Below are 17,432 nucleotides of genomic sequence, written 5' to 3'. Positions count from 1 at the left end.
ATCAGTTTTTAATCGCATAGGATAAAACCATACATAGCGTGTGTAGTCATCAACAAACAAAACAAAATAACGAAAACCATTGACAGAAAGAAAAGGCGCTGGGCCCCAAATATCAGTATAAATAAGCTCTAAAACATGCGACGTAGTAGTATTGACACGAGGCAAGGGAAACCGAGATGATTTCCCAAGCATACAAGCACGACACGACACCGAACTATTACTAAAACTAGAATCAATGGAACACGAATTCAAAATCTGCCGCAAGACACGAGGATGAGGGTAACCCAACCGACCATGCCAAACGTCAGAGGAGACACGCAAAGCCACTAACGCAGCGGGACTCGAACGAGAAACAGGCCAAGAATAGAGACCCCCCGAAGCCTGCCCTCTATACAGAACTTCCCTGGTTGAACGATCCTTCACAAAGAAACAATCAGGGTGAAATTCAAAGAAGACATTATTATCATGGGCAAACCGTTGCACAGATAATAAAGACGCAGAAAGCCCAGGAACAAAAAGAACATCAGACAACCGAAACAGTGTTTTAGAAGAGGCTACCGAAGACGAACCAGTACCAACAATAGGTAAACACTTACCGTCACCAACACGAAGATGATCCGGACCGTTATAAGAGACCGTCGAGGACATCAAAGACGGATCTGGGGTGGCATGGTTCGACTCACCAGTGTCGGGAAACCATTGCTGAGTGCTAACCGAAGCCGCATCGTCCACAGGATACGCAACATGCGCTCTCGGCCCCGGAGCTCCATCGTACCGGCGAAAGCACGAAGCGGCCGAATGGCCCTCGCCGAAGCAGATTTGGCACTGGACAGCCCCGGCACCGCCACGACCACGGCCACGCCCTTTGCCGCGACCACGGCCGTGGTTGCCGCCTCCACGCTGCTGCCCGCCCGAACGGCCTCCACCTCGCCGAGCCGCCATGGCGACCAGAGCAGCAGCAACATCACCAGCATCATCGGCACATATAAAAGCCTGCGAAACAAGAAAATCGGATAGCTCGGGCAGAGACACCGGAGCACCCCTTGTGAGCGACGCCACCAAAGGACGATATTCGGACCGCAAGCCTCGGAATATATACATATTCTGATCCTCTAGCGTCACCGGACGGTCGGCAAGCGCTAAATCCTCGATAAGCACCTACGCACGGCCAAGATAGTCCGGGATCGAAGCATCCCCCTGCCCCAATCCTTGCAACTCGCCCACCAACCGGAGGGCACGAGCCCGTGTAGTCGAACCAAGAACCTGTTCGATTGCCAACCACAAATGCCGAGAAGTGGACTTACCGATTGCGAGGTGCATCATCTCGTTGGACAAGGATGAGATTAATAGGGAGAGCATGGCCTTATCTTAACGGAGCCATGCACTCCAAGCAGAATACTAATAGTGAGTCTGTACAAGAGTACAAGGCTGATACCAGATGAGGATACGATATATCTGAATGAATAATAATGAGTCTGTACAAGAGTATATATAGTAGTGAATAGTAAACCTATTACAAGACGAATACTAATAATAATAGGTAACGAATACTAATGATGATAGAGTCCTAATATATATAAGCATGAGTTTAGTTTAATAATAATATTTATACATGTATAATATGTATTCTTCAAAAGTATGTTTAAATTGTGTGTCTTTTTCCATATCCAAATATAATAGGGTTTTCAACTACTGATACAATGACATTTGTCTTAAAAATAATATTATTTAATGATATTATTTTACCCTTGAGTAAAGGATTTTATTAAGGTAAATCATATTTTGGTCTTTTAATTGTTAATGAAAAAAAAAATCACAAATGATAAAAACAGTGATAAGATAAAAGTTGTCCTTTGTAAAAATTAAGACAATGTAGTATAGTAAGAATAATAATCTACTACCTCCGTCCCATTTTATGTGTCTGGTTTGGTTAATGAGGCTTGACTGAAATTATTTTGAATTTAATTTTTTATAATATTAAGTTTAGAATTAGCATACAAAATCTATATATTTAGAAACTACACTAAAAGTACTATTAAACACAAAAAATAAAATTCAAAAATAAGTTAAAATTATTAAAGAAAATAAGCAAAAAAAGACTTAATTTGACCAATGAATAGTAAGTAGGAAATATAAAATAGGACAGAGGGAGTATAAAGTAAGGAGAATAATAGATTAATAGACAATGAAACAAAAATGTATTTCAAATTCAAAAAACCTTTGAAATCTCGTTTAAATACAACTCTCCTTTATATAAGAAAATTTCTCATTGTAAAAATCAATGAACCAGAGTATTAGTTTTTAGAGTAAATACCCAAAATGGTCCTCGACTATAGCTAAATTCACAAATTGGTCTTCGACTTTCAATTTCAACCAATTAAGTCCTTAACTTTACAATTTTAACACGATTTGGTCCTCCGTCTATTTGACCGTTTGTTGACTGTGATTTTTGAAGTATATATGTAATTTCACGGTCCACCGTCGATTTTTTAAGGTTCCGGTTGCATTTCCAGATTGCACTGTTACATTTGAATCCACTGCCGAAAGCAGTCTACCAAATCCGGTCGCCTTTGGTAATAGTTGGGCGTAATCATCTCCGTGCTAACCACCAGGGCGTTAGAGTTGGGGTGCACGTACAGGAGGTCAGGAGGTCACATGCGAGATCGATCGAGATCAGGTCGGAGCTACACCCCATGCCGGAGAGATTATAGCTTTTGATAGATAGATCGACGAAGTCCCTGGAGCGGCTCTTCGAGAAAGCCGTGACTCCAAGCGACGTAGGCAAGCTGAATAGGCTCGTGATCCCCAAGCAGCAAGCGGATAAGCACTTCCCCCTCCGAAATTCTCTTGACCTTTGCATGTGAAATTACATATATATCCTTAAAGATCACGGTCAACAAACAGTCAAATAGATGGAGGACCAAATCGTGTTAAAATTGCAAAGTTAAGGACTTAATTGGTTGAAATTGAAAGTTGAGGACCAATTTGTGAATTTAGCTATAGTCGAGGGACCATTTTGGGTATTTACTCTAGTTTTTATCAAGTTCTTTAGTTTCTTAATACCTATGAGGGCCTCTCGTATGGCAATTTATATCCTGCACCACGGCGCGCGTTGCATTGTGCGCCCGGATGCAAAACGACGTCGTTTCAATTTTTTTTTTGAAATTTCGCTACCCAATATTTGGCAGTTAATTTTCCTTAAAAAAAAATAATCTCATGTTCAAAAATGTACATAATGTTACACTAGAATACACATAATTGTATACATGAATGTACATAATTATATAACAAAATACACACTCTTTTTTTAAAAGATAATGCACATAATCTAACATAATACATAATAAACATAAACTTTTAACATAATACACATCAACTATTAACATAATACACAAAGATTTCCTGATTCAGATGTACATAATTGATAAAAAAAAAAATTTACATAATTGTATAAAAAATGTACATAATAAAAAATATACATAATTGTATAAACAAATATACATAATCATATCAACTTCCTACCGCGCCTCCCAAAACGACCCAAAACGACGTCGTTTTGGGAGGCACGGGACGCACATTGCACTATGCGCCGTGGTGCAGGGTATAACAATTGCTCTCGTATAGTCGTATTAGCTATTCCCAAATCCCAAGTTCTTTGAAATAACTTTTTTATTATAATACCAAAAATATCATATATATAAATATAAAAATAAACACACACACACACACACACACACACACATAGATATATATATATATATATATATATATATATATATATATATATATATATATATATATATATATATAATTTGGTAATATTATAAACTAATATAATAATCTGAGTTCTAAATTGAAGGAATGCATCTTGTACGCTTTCACCCTAAACTAAAAATAAACCTATGCCTTAAATATAAGAATATATATTATAACTAATTATTATATTTAATAATTTACTTAACTATTCATTTCTATATACATCGATTATTATTAATGCAAAAACTTATAGGATTGTAGTGAGACTTGGAAAACATGAGTCACTCAATGGTCATGTCAACGAACTTCCAAAGATCCCAAAACGGTTATGGTTGTTACGTGCGACATTATCATTTGCAAGAGAATTTAAATTCTCATCCGGAAAGTCATGGCTTTTATATACACATGATATTTAGACCAAAAAAGAATAACTATAATAAATACATATAATATGACTATTTAAATAAATGCATATAAACCAGGACTATATGGTCTAATGGTATCCGGGTTGGACTTCCATTTGGAAGGTTGTGAGTTCAAGCCTCAGTGGAGGCGTTATTGGTTCTTTGTGTTTCAGTAGGTTGAGAAAGTATATGAACAGATACTACAATGTAATAGGGCCAGTAACATTCAAAAAAAAAAAAAATAAATGCATATAAATACACTAATTTGAAAAATCATATTATAGTCATAATGAAAATGAGTTAATACTTAAAATAGTAATTAACTGTGGTGATTTTTCTCGATTTCGTCTTAAATGATTTTTGTGACGCAATGTAGTCCTAGACTTGTGTGTTTTTGCTCAATGTAGTCCACCGTTTATATTACCATCCATTTGCTGTTAAATCTAAGGATATATTTGTGCACTCGTATGATATATACTATATGTTTGTTTTAGATCTCAACTTTTCTTTTCATTTTTTCCCTTTTTTATTTATATTTTATTTTTCATTTTTATTTTTATTTTTATTACCAACTTGGAAAAATGGAGGATTTTCTAAAAAATGGAGAAATTGAGAAGTGGAAAAAAAAAAAAATTGGAGAAGTTGTTTACTAAATTTCTTCTTCCAAATGCTTACTCCTCCATTTTTCCACTTTATGTACAATATTGGAGAGAATAAATTTGGGCTTCTCCAAATGGAGGGATGTAGGGGAAACGCGGGTGAACAGTAGCAATATGCCAAGAGGTCGGCTGTTTGAATCCTACTGCTGCTTTGCGCCTTTACTTTAGTTTTTGACTTTCTCTGCGCCTTTGCTTCAGTATTCTTCCGGCTTTCCTTTCTCTCACTCAAACTCCTCCTCCTCCTACTACTACTACGTATTATTATTATTATTATTATTATTATTATTATTATTATTATTATTATTATTATTATTATTATTATTATTATTATTATTATTGTTATTGTTATTGTTATTGTTATTGTTATTGTTATTGTTATTGTTATTGTTATTGTTATTGTTATTGTTATTGTTATTGTTATTATTATTATTATTATTATTATTATTATTATTATTATTATTATTACTACTACTACTATTATTACTATTATTACTATTATTATTATTATTATTATTGGTAAGTCATGTAGGGAGTTGACGCGATTATGTGTATTTGTGTATACAATGATGTGTATTTGTTTATACAATTATGTGTATTTGTTTATACAATTATGTACATTTTTTATACAATCATGTATATCTTTTTTATACAATTATGTACATCCGAAACAAGAAATTTATGTATATTATGTTAAGAGTTGATGTTTATTATGTTAAAAGTTTATGTATATTATGTATTATGTTAGATTATATGTATTATCTTTTTTTAAAAAAGTATGTATTTTGTTATAAAATTTTGTGCATTCATGTATACAATTATGTGTATTCTAGTATAGCATTATGTACATTTTTAAACATGAGATTTTTTTTAAGGAAAATTAACTGCCAAACACTGGGTACGCGAAATTTCAAAAAAATAAAATAAAATTGAAACGACATCGTTTTTCATCTGGGCGCACAATGCAACGCGCGCCGTGGTGTAGGATATAAATTGCCAAAAATAAACGGATGTAGAGAATCCTATTCTACCATAAATACTATCCTAAAATCATGCATAACATCCTAATTAAATAATTTTCTTATTTTAATTGCTATTTTAAATTTCACGTTTGCCCTTATTAATTATTTTCATATTAATTAATATTAATAATACCGAAATCATCTCATCCATCCAAATCTATAATTTCAATACGATTTGTCCTCCCATTCTCATGTAGAAGGTGTTTTCATGTGAATGGAAGCATATATATATATATATATATATATATATATATATATATATATATATATAGGGTTGAGTTCAAATGAGGACAATAATATATAGAGGACTGTGAGGACAAATAATGGGCACACAAAAAATCAATATCAGGCACACAATTTAATACATAATGGCACACATGAATACATGTAAACATCAGGTTTCGAACTCAGGCTCTATTAATTAACAAATATATGCACGCGACATACAAACTGTGGCACACAACTTCATTTGGCCATGCACACGACATACAGGCTAATGGCACACACTACATCTGTCATCACAGTCCTCTATAATATACTTGTCCTCATTTGAACTCAAGTATATATATATATATATATATATATATATATATATATATATATATATATATATATATATATATATATATATATATATATATATTCCTAACAACAACAATTCTCAACCCTACCCCTTTACGTAGTTACCCTAGATTGTATATGTAGATGAAGTCCTCGATCATCTTCGAGCTACGTTCTAAACCCTCTCCTCCCTACATCTTCACATCAATCGACTACACAGATCTAAACCTTCTCCTCCCTAGCTTTTCTCCTCGATTGACAATGCAACTGTGGTCTAAACCTTTTCCTTCTTCATCTGCGCCATAATGGTTAGGGTTCTTTATATCTTAATCTATTGTTAGAGTTCTTTATTTCTAATATATTATTATTTAGTTATTTTTAAAGCCATCTCCAAGGTAGAACCAAAATGGTAAATCAACAACGACATTCCACCATTCCACTAAAAAACTTGCTCCAACCAGCGACATTTTTTACGCCAAATGCCAAATAATTTGCTGTTGGTGAACAGTGTCAAACCATATATGGCGCGACACTGTTCATCCGAGGCAAAGATGGGGGGGGGGGGGGGGGAGAATTGACGCTTTTGCCCTTGCTTATTTTTATAATTATAAATGTATCCTTTATTTGTTTTATATGTATTTTGTTAAATACTTATATTTAAAGTTTGTATTATTAAATATAAATTATACCATTTTCAAGATCTCATTGAGACGATTGAAACAAGACTAATATTGAATATATATTAATAAAAATTTCAAATACATAAAACATAACTACAACATAATAAAAATTAAAATACATACGACATAATATTGATATTAGAAAATACAACACAATTTTGAAAAATAAAATAAAATAAATAATTTCCTAGTCCACTAGCTCCCACTTCATCCCAAATTATCAAAATATTTGTCAAATTCACGGTCTGATTCAACTCCTCCTCCATGCTCTTGATTTCTCTCTGCTGCATTTTGTAATTGTTGGCGTCTAATCGACTCATGCACAACTGGATCTTCTATCAAATGTAAATTCATTCTTAAGATTTTGTTTTCTTCTTTTCGTTTTGCCAATGCTACTTTTTCTTTTGCCATTACTACTTTGTCTGCTAGAGTTTGAGCTTTAAACAAATCAAGCTCATACTATTTTTGGAGTAACTCATGATTGTGTTCGAACATTCCTTTGAATTGTGCTGTTTGTTGTTCCATGGTGGCAATAAATTGGTTGCGCTTATCAGAGAGTTGTTTCTTCATCTTTTCTTTCCCCATTCCCGTAGGACGTTTATCTACATTGTTCATTTCATTACAATGATCATCAGTTTCGAAATCATCATTCAAATCAACAGCAAATGAGCCTATTGACTTCTCAGTTCCCAAAGATTGTGACTGTAATCCTTCCGTAGTTCTCTTCCGACCTCCAACATTTGGTAAGCTCCCAGCTTTGAAAATTTCTGCATGTCTTTCATAATATGCCATACATGATCAAATTTAAATCACTTTTTGTATTTGGGTTCTTGCATTAGTAACTCCTTTGGTCTATCAAGCTGTTATAGACAAAAAAGATGAGACAACTAAATAACACAAATTTACAAGATACTCATAATATCTTGTTCAAATGCACCACTTGAGTTTGTTCTCTATTTGTTGAATGCATCCTCTTAATTTGCTGACCGCTGTCGATATATCTGCCTAGTGGGTTTGCAGTGATCTCGAAGGTCGATTAGTACCAATGTGTGCCGGTAGCATTTGTTTATATTCTTGCGCAATGAGTTCCCAAACTCTGGTGCAGAGGGATCATTGTCCTTTTTAGGATCTTGAGAAATATCCATAAATATACTACAAAGTAGTTTATCTTCCTCATTTGAGTATGATGCAGTTCGGATTAAACATGAGGGGTTTGACATATTTCAATGAGTGTTAAACGGGAAAGAAATGTAAAGAGATTTTGAGATTCAAAAGAGAGGTTATATTACTTCTAAAATCTAATTGTAGTATTTATAGAGATACAAGGATACCAATTAATGGTTGAGATCTTTGTGATCTAATCCAATGGTTGTAAACAATTTTGATAAAAGCTTATTCAAAGATTTGGTATCTTTAATTGGAATATGCATGTGTGAAAAAAGACATGCATACTAATTAACAGATAAGATCTTTGCGATCTAATCTAACGGTTGTAAACAATTCTGATAAAACTTATTCAAAGATTTGGTATATTTTATTGGAATATGTGTGAAAAAAGACATGCATACCAATTAATGGATGAGTTCTTTGCGATCTAATCTAACGATTGTGAACAATTCTAATAAAGCTTATTCAAATATTTGGTATCTTTTATTGGAATATGTGTGAAAAAAGATATGCATACCAATTAACGGATGAGATCTATGCAATCTAATCTAACGGTTGTAAACAATTATAATCATGCTTATAAAAACGTCCGGCATCACCAACCTATTGAGCATTCATCCCTTTATCATTTTTGCATCTAATTCTAAACATATAAATTCAAATATGAATTCCGACATTGGTAAACGTCGTATGCCATTTTCTTCATCATCATCCTCATTATCATCATCATCACCGGATGTTGAGTTTGATCTCGCATGTGCAATACGAGCACAAACACAGTTATTAACCAATGCATATACTAGCCACAACCGTGCCATAACTTCCTGATATGGAAGAAAAACTAATTGAGGAATCAAAATATTTCACAGGAAGAATGGAAACAAATATCAGCGTAGAAAATCAAGGAAATATTCAAAGGAATCAGAGTCATCAACTCATGCCTATAATCAAGGAGTTAATATAGTATACAACTTCTATCTTTCTATCTGGCCTTTTTAATTCTCATTCTCTTTTTATATAAGTCTGTCCTGTTTTATGAAAAATACATAGCAATTGAATACAATATTAAGTTTATAAGAGTTTTTCATGGTATCAGAGCCTTGAAACTCGAAAGCATCAAGAGCCCAGTTCCTCCATTTTCTTATTATTCAGTCATGGAAGAACCCAAGCTTGCATTACAATCATTCCATCAGTGTGCCAATTTGATTCAATCAAACTAGGCTCCAATAACTATCCCATGTGGCGATCACAAATCATTCATCTCGCTCATAGTCTTGGCGTGCTTCATCAGTTGGAAAAAAATGATGACAAACCTGAATGTTTGATAAAAGATGGGGTTGTGAATCCACCATATACCTTGTGGTTCACAAATGATGGTCTTCTTATTTCATGGTTGCATTGCACAATAAAAGAAGAAGCTCAACCATCCATTGCAAAAGATGCTACCGCTTATGATGTGTGGAGTTCTTTAGAAGAACAACTGCTGCCAATCACAATTGAAAACGAAGGCATTTTGAAAAGTATGTTGGCAACCATCAAGAAAGGATCACGATCCTTAGATGACTACACAAAAGAATTCAAATCAATCTGCGATAACCTAGCAGCTATCAAGAAACATGTGGATGATCTTGATAAAGTTTTTCAATTTGCACGTAGACTAGGAGCGAAATATGAAAGCCTCTGTCTAGCTATGGTAACTAAACCTCCTTATCCAAAATTTAATCAATTTTTACCTACTTTTCAGGGATATGAGCAGACCCTAGCCTCTCAAAAAGAAGAAGAGAAAAATTATATTGAATATAATCAAGCACTCTTTAGCCAACGTGGATGTGGACGTGGACGTCGCGGGAGTTTTAATTCAAAAGGTAGAGTATTTACTCCAGCAGGACGATCTGGACGCTGTTCGTCGACAAGAGCCGACCGGTGCAGAATCTTCTTTTCCCCGGCTGCAAATTGAGACAACTGTTTTTTTTTTTAAATTTCTTTTTTGCTTTCTTGAGTTTTCAATCACTCTCTTGGGCTCTTCTCTGTTCCCCCAATTGTGAGCAGACCACAATTTCAAATCTTTCCCAGGTAATTTTTTGATTTCTCCTACTTTTCTTCTGCCCTAGTTTCTGTTTCCCCAAGTTGAACATGATCATGGAGTTTTGTTTTGCTCTTTTGAAGATGGCAGTGACGGACGTGGAGGTCACCGTAGTTGCGGCGGTGGATGTGGTTGGTGAGGCTGTGGTGCATGCCGACAAGAAAGGGTCATGATTTATTTTCTTGTTTTTCTTACCCCTCAATAAAAGTCCGACTATTTGGGATCACTTATACACCAGAAAACATTTCTAGAAGTAAGGAACATAGAAATGTGAACACTAGTTACGTTACGTTGCATGTGATTTGTATTAATTAAGGATTTGGAACACCTGTTGTTGTCGTCTTCCTGTCTGCCTGTAGTCTACTGTTATTATTGCCAGATAATGCTTAATTTTAACAGCAACTTTTGTGTTGTTCATACTCTGAATCTGAAGTGATGATTCTCTGGAAACTTATTGCCAAGTTAAACTCTTTTCTGCTAGAATGTAGAAGTTATAGTTTGCTTGCATTTGTGGTCAAGAATCTTTTCCAGTTCAGAATCTGATGTATATCTGTAAATTGTTTGTTTGTTGTACATGAAGCTCGGTTAAGATGGAAGCTTACATCCCAAAGAACATCCTTGTCACCAGAGCTGTCGGATTAATTGCATCTCATGTTGCAAACAGGCTTATCAGGAACTCCCCAGATTACAAGATTGTTGTTCTTGATAAGCTTGACTACTGCTCAAACCTCAAGAACCTTTTGCCCTCGAGCTCGTCCCCTAACTTCAAGTTTGTCAAGGGAGATATTGGGAGTGCTGATCTTGTAAAGCACATTCTCGTCACCAAGTCTAAGAGAGAGAAAGCTAAGCCTAAGAGAGATAACAGAAACCTACAAAACACAATGAAAGGACCAAAATACCCCCAAACTTAATGTTTGGTTGACGCAAAAGGTAACAGAGGACCAATTTGGGGTAATTTTTAAAAGTCATGGGATCACATTGGGTGCAATTGAAAGTCAAAATGCAAAATTGAGAATGAGCAATAGTCGAGGGGCTATTTTGGGAAAAAACTCTTCTTAATCCGTCAATTTTTGAATAGATCTAGCTTAGTTGTAGCGGATCTGCTCCGCAACAAATCTGAGGAAAAAATCCAACATCAAACGGCTACGAATATGTTAAGGTAAACATCAATAAATTTTTTTTATAGTGTTTGAACTCTACATTTGTTCCCTGTGTATATACTTCGTGTGCGCCTACGTATATAGTCTCTATCCGGGAAATGTGACTCCGTCTTCTCTCCACCTTTTTAGCCTCCCTACGACCCGACGCACCTTCTCGCTTCCTTCTACCGATTGTTTCAGTTTTTTTCTCCGGCGAGGTGGAAGAGGCTTGTTTCCAGATGATTCTTCATCTGCATGCACCGATTTATTTTTTCTCCTGTTTCCTTCGCTTCATTTTTTCAGTTTTACTCCACCCCCCAAATCGGAGCTGTAATGTGCAATCTGGAACATGCATGACCCTTTGGAACCAAGAACTGGACATGATCGGGTCTACAAATACAGGTTTTTTTTCCAGCTTTTGTTTATTTATGGTTTTTTAATAATTATATACACTGCTGGGAATTATGAAATTTCCGACCACTTGAAAGTGATCTTAAATCAAGTCGAAAGCCCTGTTCCGACCACTTTTGGTATTCGGAAAAACCTTTGTTGCTATTTTCGATCACTTTTTGCTTTCGACTTGATTTAAGATCACTTTCAGGTGGTCGGAAATTCCATAATTTCCAGTAGTGATACCGTCATGGCTTTGACATATATACTGTATGTAAAATTTCCTGCAAAAATCCTTCATGCATCTTTGTATGTAGAATTGTATTCCAACCTCTATGTTAATATGTTTTTCTCACCTATAGAACAATTGTTGTATTTTTCTTTGTGGTAAATTATACTTTTAATGGGCACATATTGAAAGCAAAGCACAAAATCATGGAAAAAGAGCTGCATTATAAGAAGTTTAAAGCATGAACAACAGGTATTGAATGGTACCTCTATCTTCAACCGTTTATTTTCTTTTGCCACAAATGGTAGTTGACCCCTTCAACTTTCTCATTGTTCTTTACTCTGTTAAGTATTATCTTCCAAAAGTTCATCCTTTAGTATGAATATATATTGAACATGTTCCTCACTTAAATGACTTCTATACAAAAGTCTCTAGAAATCTAGATTACTTTATTCTGATTATCAATGCAATGATTTTTTTTTCTTTACTATAATGTAAATTTGTCAAAACAAATGCAATGCATTTAATACATAAAAAATGAACTTGGTATTTAGGTGGTAGTCTACTGACTACTAACAAATAAGGAAGAATAATAAGCAAAACATTTTTCATTGTTGCATGACTTACCTCTTGATTATGAAACAAACATTCTCGACTTTTAATAGATTTACTTGTTTTGCTTTAAGTGGCCAAATAGGTGTGCACTAAACCTAAGCGAATAGCTTTGGTGGTCTGTTGAGGGTGAATCAACCAACAAAGAATGAACTGCAGACATCTTGAGAATCCCTGAATTACCTCTTAAACAATATGGTGCATTCGTGGTGGTTGTTTAGGATTTACTAACTTTATCTCTATATACCTACAGCAGGTCTTGTAAATGTAGTATTGTCAAAGGAAATGGAGAACGCAGCTCAGGTAGTCACTATCTTTGGTGAATAGTACAGTTGACAAATGCAAGAAGCTTATATATATATATATATATATATATATATATATATATATATATATATATATATATATATATATATATATATATATATATATATATATATATTATGATTGCTGATGCACAGTATCTAATGGTATTGAAGCTTTGGCTAAATAACTTCCTGTTGAAAAGACACGGTAGGTTGTTGACTTCCTAACACTTGAAATTGTGATGGGTACTATGGATTGGTATTTTAACTTGAGAGGTTTCCCCACTACATCTATTGTACTAGTCTTTTGGATGAGTCTCTTCTTGGGCTTGAGTACTTATCATTGGCCTTCAAAGACTTTATGCTTTATTGAACTTTATATTTTAGACTTTTAGTTGAGTTCTACATTTATGTTTTTGAATCTCCAGGTACAAGGCATGGGGTTCTCTCTTAGGAAGACAGTTATCAGAAAGGGATATCATAGTGGCATGTATTGATTACAGGTACCTGATTCTATTTAAAAGATGAGAAATACTCATCCAGTAGTAAGTATTCAGCTTGTGGGTTATAACTCTTGATTTTCTAACTTCATATGAAGCAAAATGGATACAAATATGTTTTAAGTGGTTGGTTGATAAGTTACTGACAGGAATTGACACACCCATTTTGCTAAACTTTAGTTCTGTATTCATTTATGATCTATGTGATGAATGTAGCATGCTAATCATATTTAAAAATCATGTGCTACATTCCTCTTTTTATACATGCATATATACTTAAAAGTATAAAGTATCTATTATCATATGCAAATTTATTATCTGTAAATTTTAGTTTTGGTTGCATGCTCATCGCTTTGAATAACAAATTATTACATTATGTCTGTAAAAAGGGCAGCGGATGCCTAAACTAATAATAATAAATTAATAGTATTCGCTACCCTTCTATTTAAAGAAGGGCAACGAATGCTTTAAAAAATAAAATAAAATAAGAGAATCCGCTACCCTTATATATTTAGAAGGGTAGCGGATGTTTAACTTTTCGCTACCCTTGTGAAAGGTAGCGGAAAGCTCAAGGCTTTCAGCGCCCCTCACATTCTCTACCCTTGTACAAGGGTAGCAGATGTGCATATCTGTACTAGTGTGTAGAGGTTTTGTGTGTCTGGCAACCTAATATTTATTACGTGCACGGATGCGAAAAGTTATTATTTCTGAAACAAGACGTTTCTTTGTCCCTAAGAGTTCTACCCTGGGAAGGGCAATCTCTTCAACCAATAAAAAATAATGCAAAAAGAAAAAGAAAAAGAAAACAGAAAGAAAACAGTGTCGTTTACTTTTGGGCGGGAATTTCTCACCAAATCTATTTGGCTTTATTATAGTTACGATTAGGATTTGTGTGTGCATATATTCTCTGTTGTGTTGTGTTATTTTCGCTAATTAGGAGAGAGATCTAATATCCTCTTGTTGTATGCATTGTAGTTGGTGTTAATATCAAAATTCTCTTTGTTGTGGACATGAAAATCCTTGTGGTACATTTGTGGTTTTTTTATGGTTATTGGACTGCATTTAAACACATTAAGCTTTTCATTTAGTTACTATTTACCTTAGTTCTTCATTTTTTACCAACTATCATTGACTTTATTTACTCGGCAGTCACATGTAGACGTCATTGTTGCCAAATGCGGCACATGCCGTTATATTCTAGTGAATTTCCGTTTCAAATGAGTGCCCATTTACACTTTGTCTGGACATGCACACTCCGATTTTCTTTTATGCACAAACTATTCTTATCTCAATTGCAAACAGTTAACAACTAATGTGCATAGTATACTTATTGCAATTATAAACAGTTAACAATTAATGTGCACACGCATACGAACAAGTCCTTACTCACGCTAGGACCATACCTGCACACTCTGCAATACATATATGCACAAACTGGAAGTGTTATGCTCTGTGTATATGCACATACGTTCAATTCTTTTTAGTTTCAAATCCACGTTGTGCACACAACTCTTATTTCAGGTGCAAACACTTAACAACTAATGTGCAAAGGTCTATTCTCGTATTGATGCAAAGTCTAAACCCGAATTGCTTTTTTTTTTCTTTTTTCTCCTTTCCCCCTCTTCTTTATTTATTTATTTATTTTATTATTATTATTACAATATAGTTCATAAATGCAAGTGCGTCAATCACCAAGCTATTCAATTAGAACTTAATTGAATTAATTAACTGGAGATAATATTTTATGATTTGTGAGTTGTGACACGTCAAATTATATAAATATTAAGAGTTAATACCTCCAATGGTCCTCCGAGTATTAGTGATATACCAGCTCTGATCCTCCGACTTTAAAACGATCACGAGTAGTCCTCCGTCTTTTCTAAATTAACCACCTGTGGTCCTCCCTTAGAGATGGTGTTAAGTAGACGTTAAATATGGGGACAAATTTGTCAGTTCCTATTTTTTTTCTCTTTAAGGCTGCTGTTCAGCGTGTTAAGTCCCATTTTCATCCAAATCTCTCACATCCCTAATATACATGGTATTGAAGCTCGTTGGTTCGTTGTTTGGCAATGGAGGCGTCGTATGGATCACGCTCTACGATTAGGAGGCGCAATGGAGGCGTCGTTAATGACCGAGTGTTGGTCCCAAAAGAGGTAAGGTGAAAGTCTAGAGAGGGGGGGGGGGGGGGGGGGAGGGCGAATAGACTTTCAAACTTTTTTGCACAGCACAAAAATTGCTAAGGCACAGAGAAACCAAAACTCTTAACTAGATTGTTAGAGACTGGTACGCAGCGGAAATAAATAAAGATAAGTGTGTGAGATTGTGTCAAGTATATCTCGTGAGAAGCAAATAAAGAGCAGTAAGTAAAGAAAGCAGTAAAGAACACAAGACAATTATAGTGGTTCGGAGGTGGTGTAATCGTCCTACTTCACTTGCTCTTATCTCCAAAGAGAAATTCACTATATCCACCACTTCTTGGTTCCAAGATACAATGAATTCTGGGAGCTGCTTTGGGTTTCACGTCGCCGAGCTACTTTCCCAGGATTTCACGACTCTGTGTTACTTTCCCCCCGTCTTCTAAGCCCTCACTAATCACGCACACTGCTGCTTCGGATCTCACAGCTTCGTGCTACTTTCCTCCCTTCCTCCGTGCTATATCACGCACACTGCTGCTTCGGATCTCACAGCTCCGTGCTACTTTCCTCCCTTCCCCATCTTCTAAGCCCTCACTAATCACGCCCCGTTTTCTAAGCCCGCACACTGCTGCTTCGGATCTCACAGCTCCGTGCTACTTTCCTTCCTTCCTCCGTGCTATATCACGGCATTTCCTCACTTCCTCCGTGCTATATCACGGACACTGCTGCTTCGGATCTCACAGCTCCGTGCTACTTTCCTCCCTTCCTCAGTGCTATATCACGCACACTGCTGCTTCGGATCTCACAGCTCCGTGCTACTTTCCTCCCTTCCTCCGTGCTATATCACGCACACTGCTGCTTCGGATCTCACAGCTCCGTGCTACTTTCCTCCCTTTCTCCGTGCTATATATCACGCACACTGCTGCTTCGGATCTCACAGCTCCGTACACTGCTGCTTCGGATCTCACAGCTCCGTGCTACTTTCCTCCCTTCCTCCGTGCTATATCACGCAAACTGCTACTTCGGATCTCACAGCTCCGTGCTACTTTCTTCTCTTCCTCCATGCTATATATCACGCACTTCCTCCGTGCTATATATCACGCACACTGCTGCTTCGGATCTCACAGCTCCGTACACTGCTGCTTCGGATCTCACAGCTCCGTGCTACTTTTCTCCCTTCCTCCGTGCTATATATCACGCACACTGCTGTTTCGGATCTCACAGCTCCGTGCTATATCACGCACACTACTGCTTCGAATCTCACAGCTCCGTGCTACATTCCTCCCTTCCTCCGTGCTGCTTCGGATCTCACAGCTCCGTGCTATATCACGCACACTGCCGCTTCGGATCTCACAGCTCCGTGCTACTTTCCTCCCTTCCTCCGTGCTGCTTCGGATCTCACAGCTCCGTGCTACTTTCCTCCCTTCCTACACCCCCGTAGGAATACTCTGTAGATGATCTTCAATATGATGCAGCAGCTCCGTGCTACTCTCCTCCCTTCCTCCTTGCTATATATCACGCACGTAGCACTTCCTCGGTGCTATATATCACGCACACTGCTGCTTTGGATCTCACAGCTCCGCACACTGCTGCTTCGGATCTCACAGCTCCGTACACTGCTACTTCGGATCTTACATCTCCGTGCTACTTTCCTCTGTGCTTTATATCACGCACACTATTGCTTCGGATCTCACAGCTCCGTGCTACTTTCCTCCCTTCCTCCGTGCTGCTTCGGATCTCACAGCTCCGTGCTATATCACGCACACTGCTGCTTCGGATCTCACAGCTCCGTG

The 17,432-nt window shown here is 36.2% G+C and overlaps 1 long non-coding RNA gene across 1 annotated transcript; it reads left to right on the top strand.

The window, feature by feature from the left end:
• The first annotated feature begins 12,941 nt into the window (after positions 1 to 12,941).
• LOC109153526 lies at positions 12,942 to 13,200 on the top strand. The gene is made up of 2 exons (XR_002049527.1): positions 12,942 to 13,002; positions 13,161 to 13,200. It is a non-coding gene; the product is annotated as an uncharacterized LOC109153526 (long non-coding RNA).
• Positions 13,201 to 17,432: the final 4,232 nt, after the last annotated feature.

This window comes from Ipomoea nil, unplaced genomic scaffold, assembly GCF_001879475.1.
Source record: "Ipomoea nil cultivar Tokyo-kokei standard unplaced genomic scaffold, Asagao_1.1 scaffold2494, whole genome shotgun sequence".
NCBI lineage: Eukaryota > Viridiplantae > Streptophyta > Magnoliopsida > Solanales > Convolvulaceae > Ipomoea > Ipomoea nil.
This window is presented reverse-complemented; position numbering and strand designations above follow the sequence as displayed.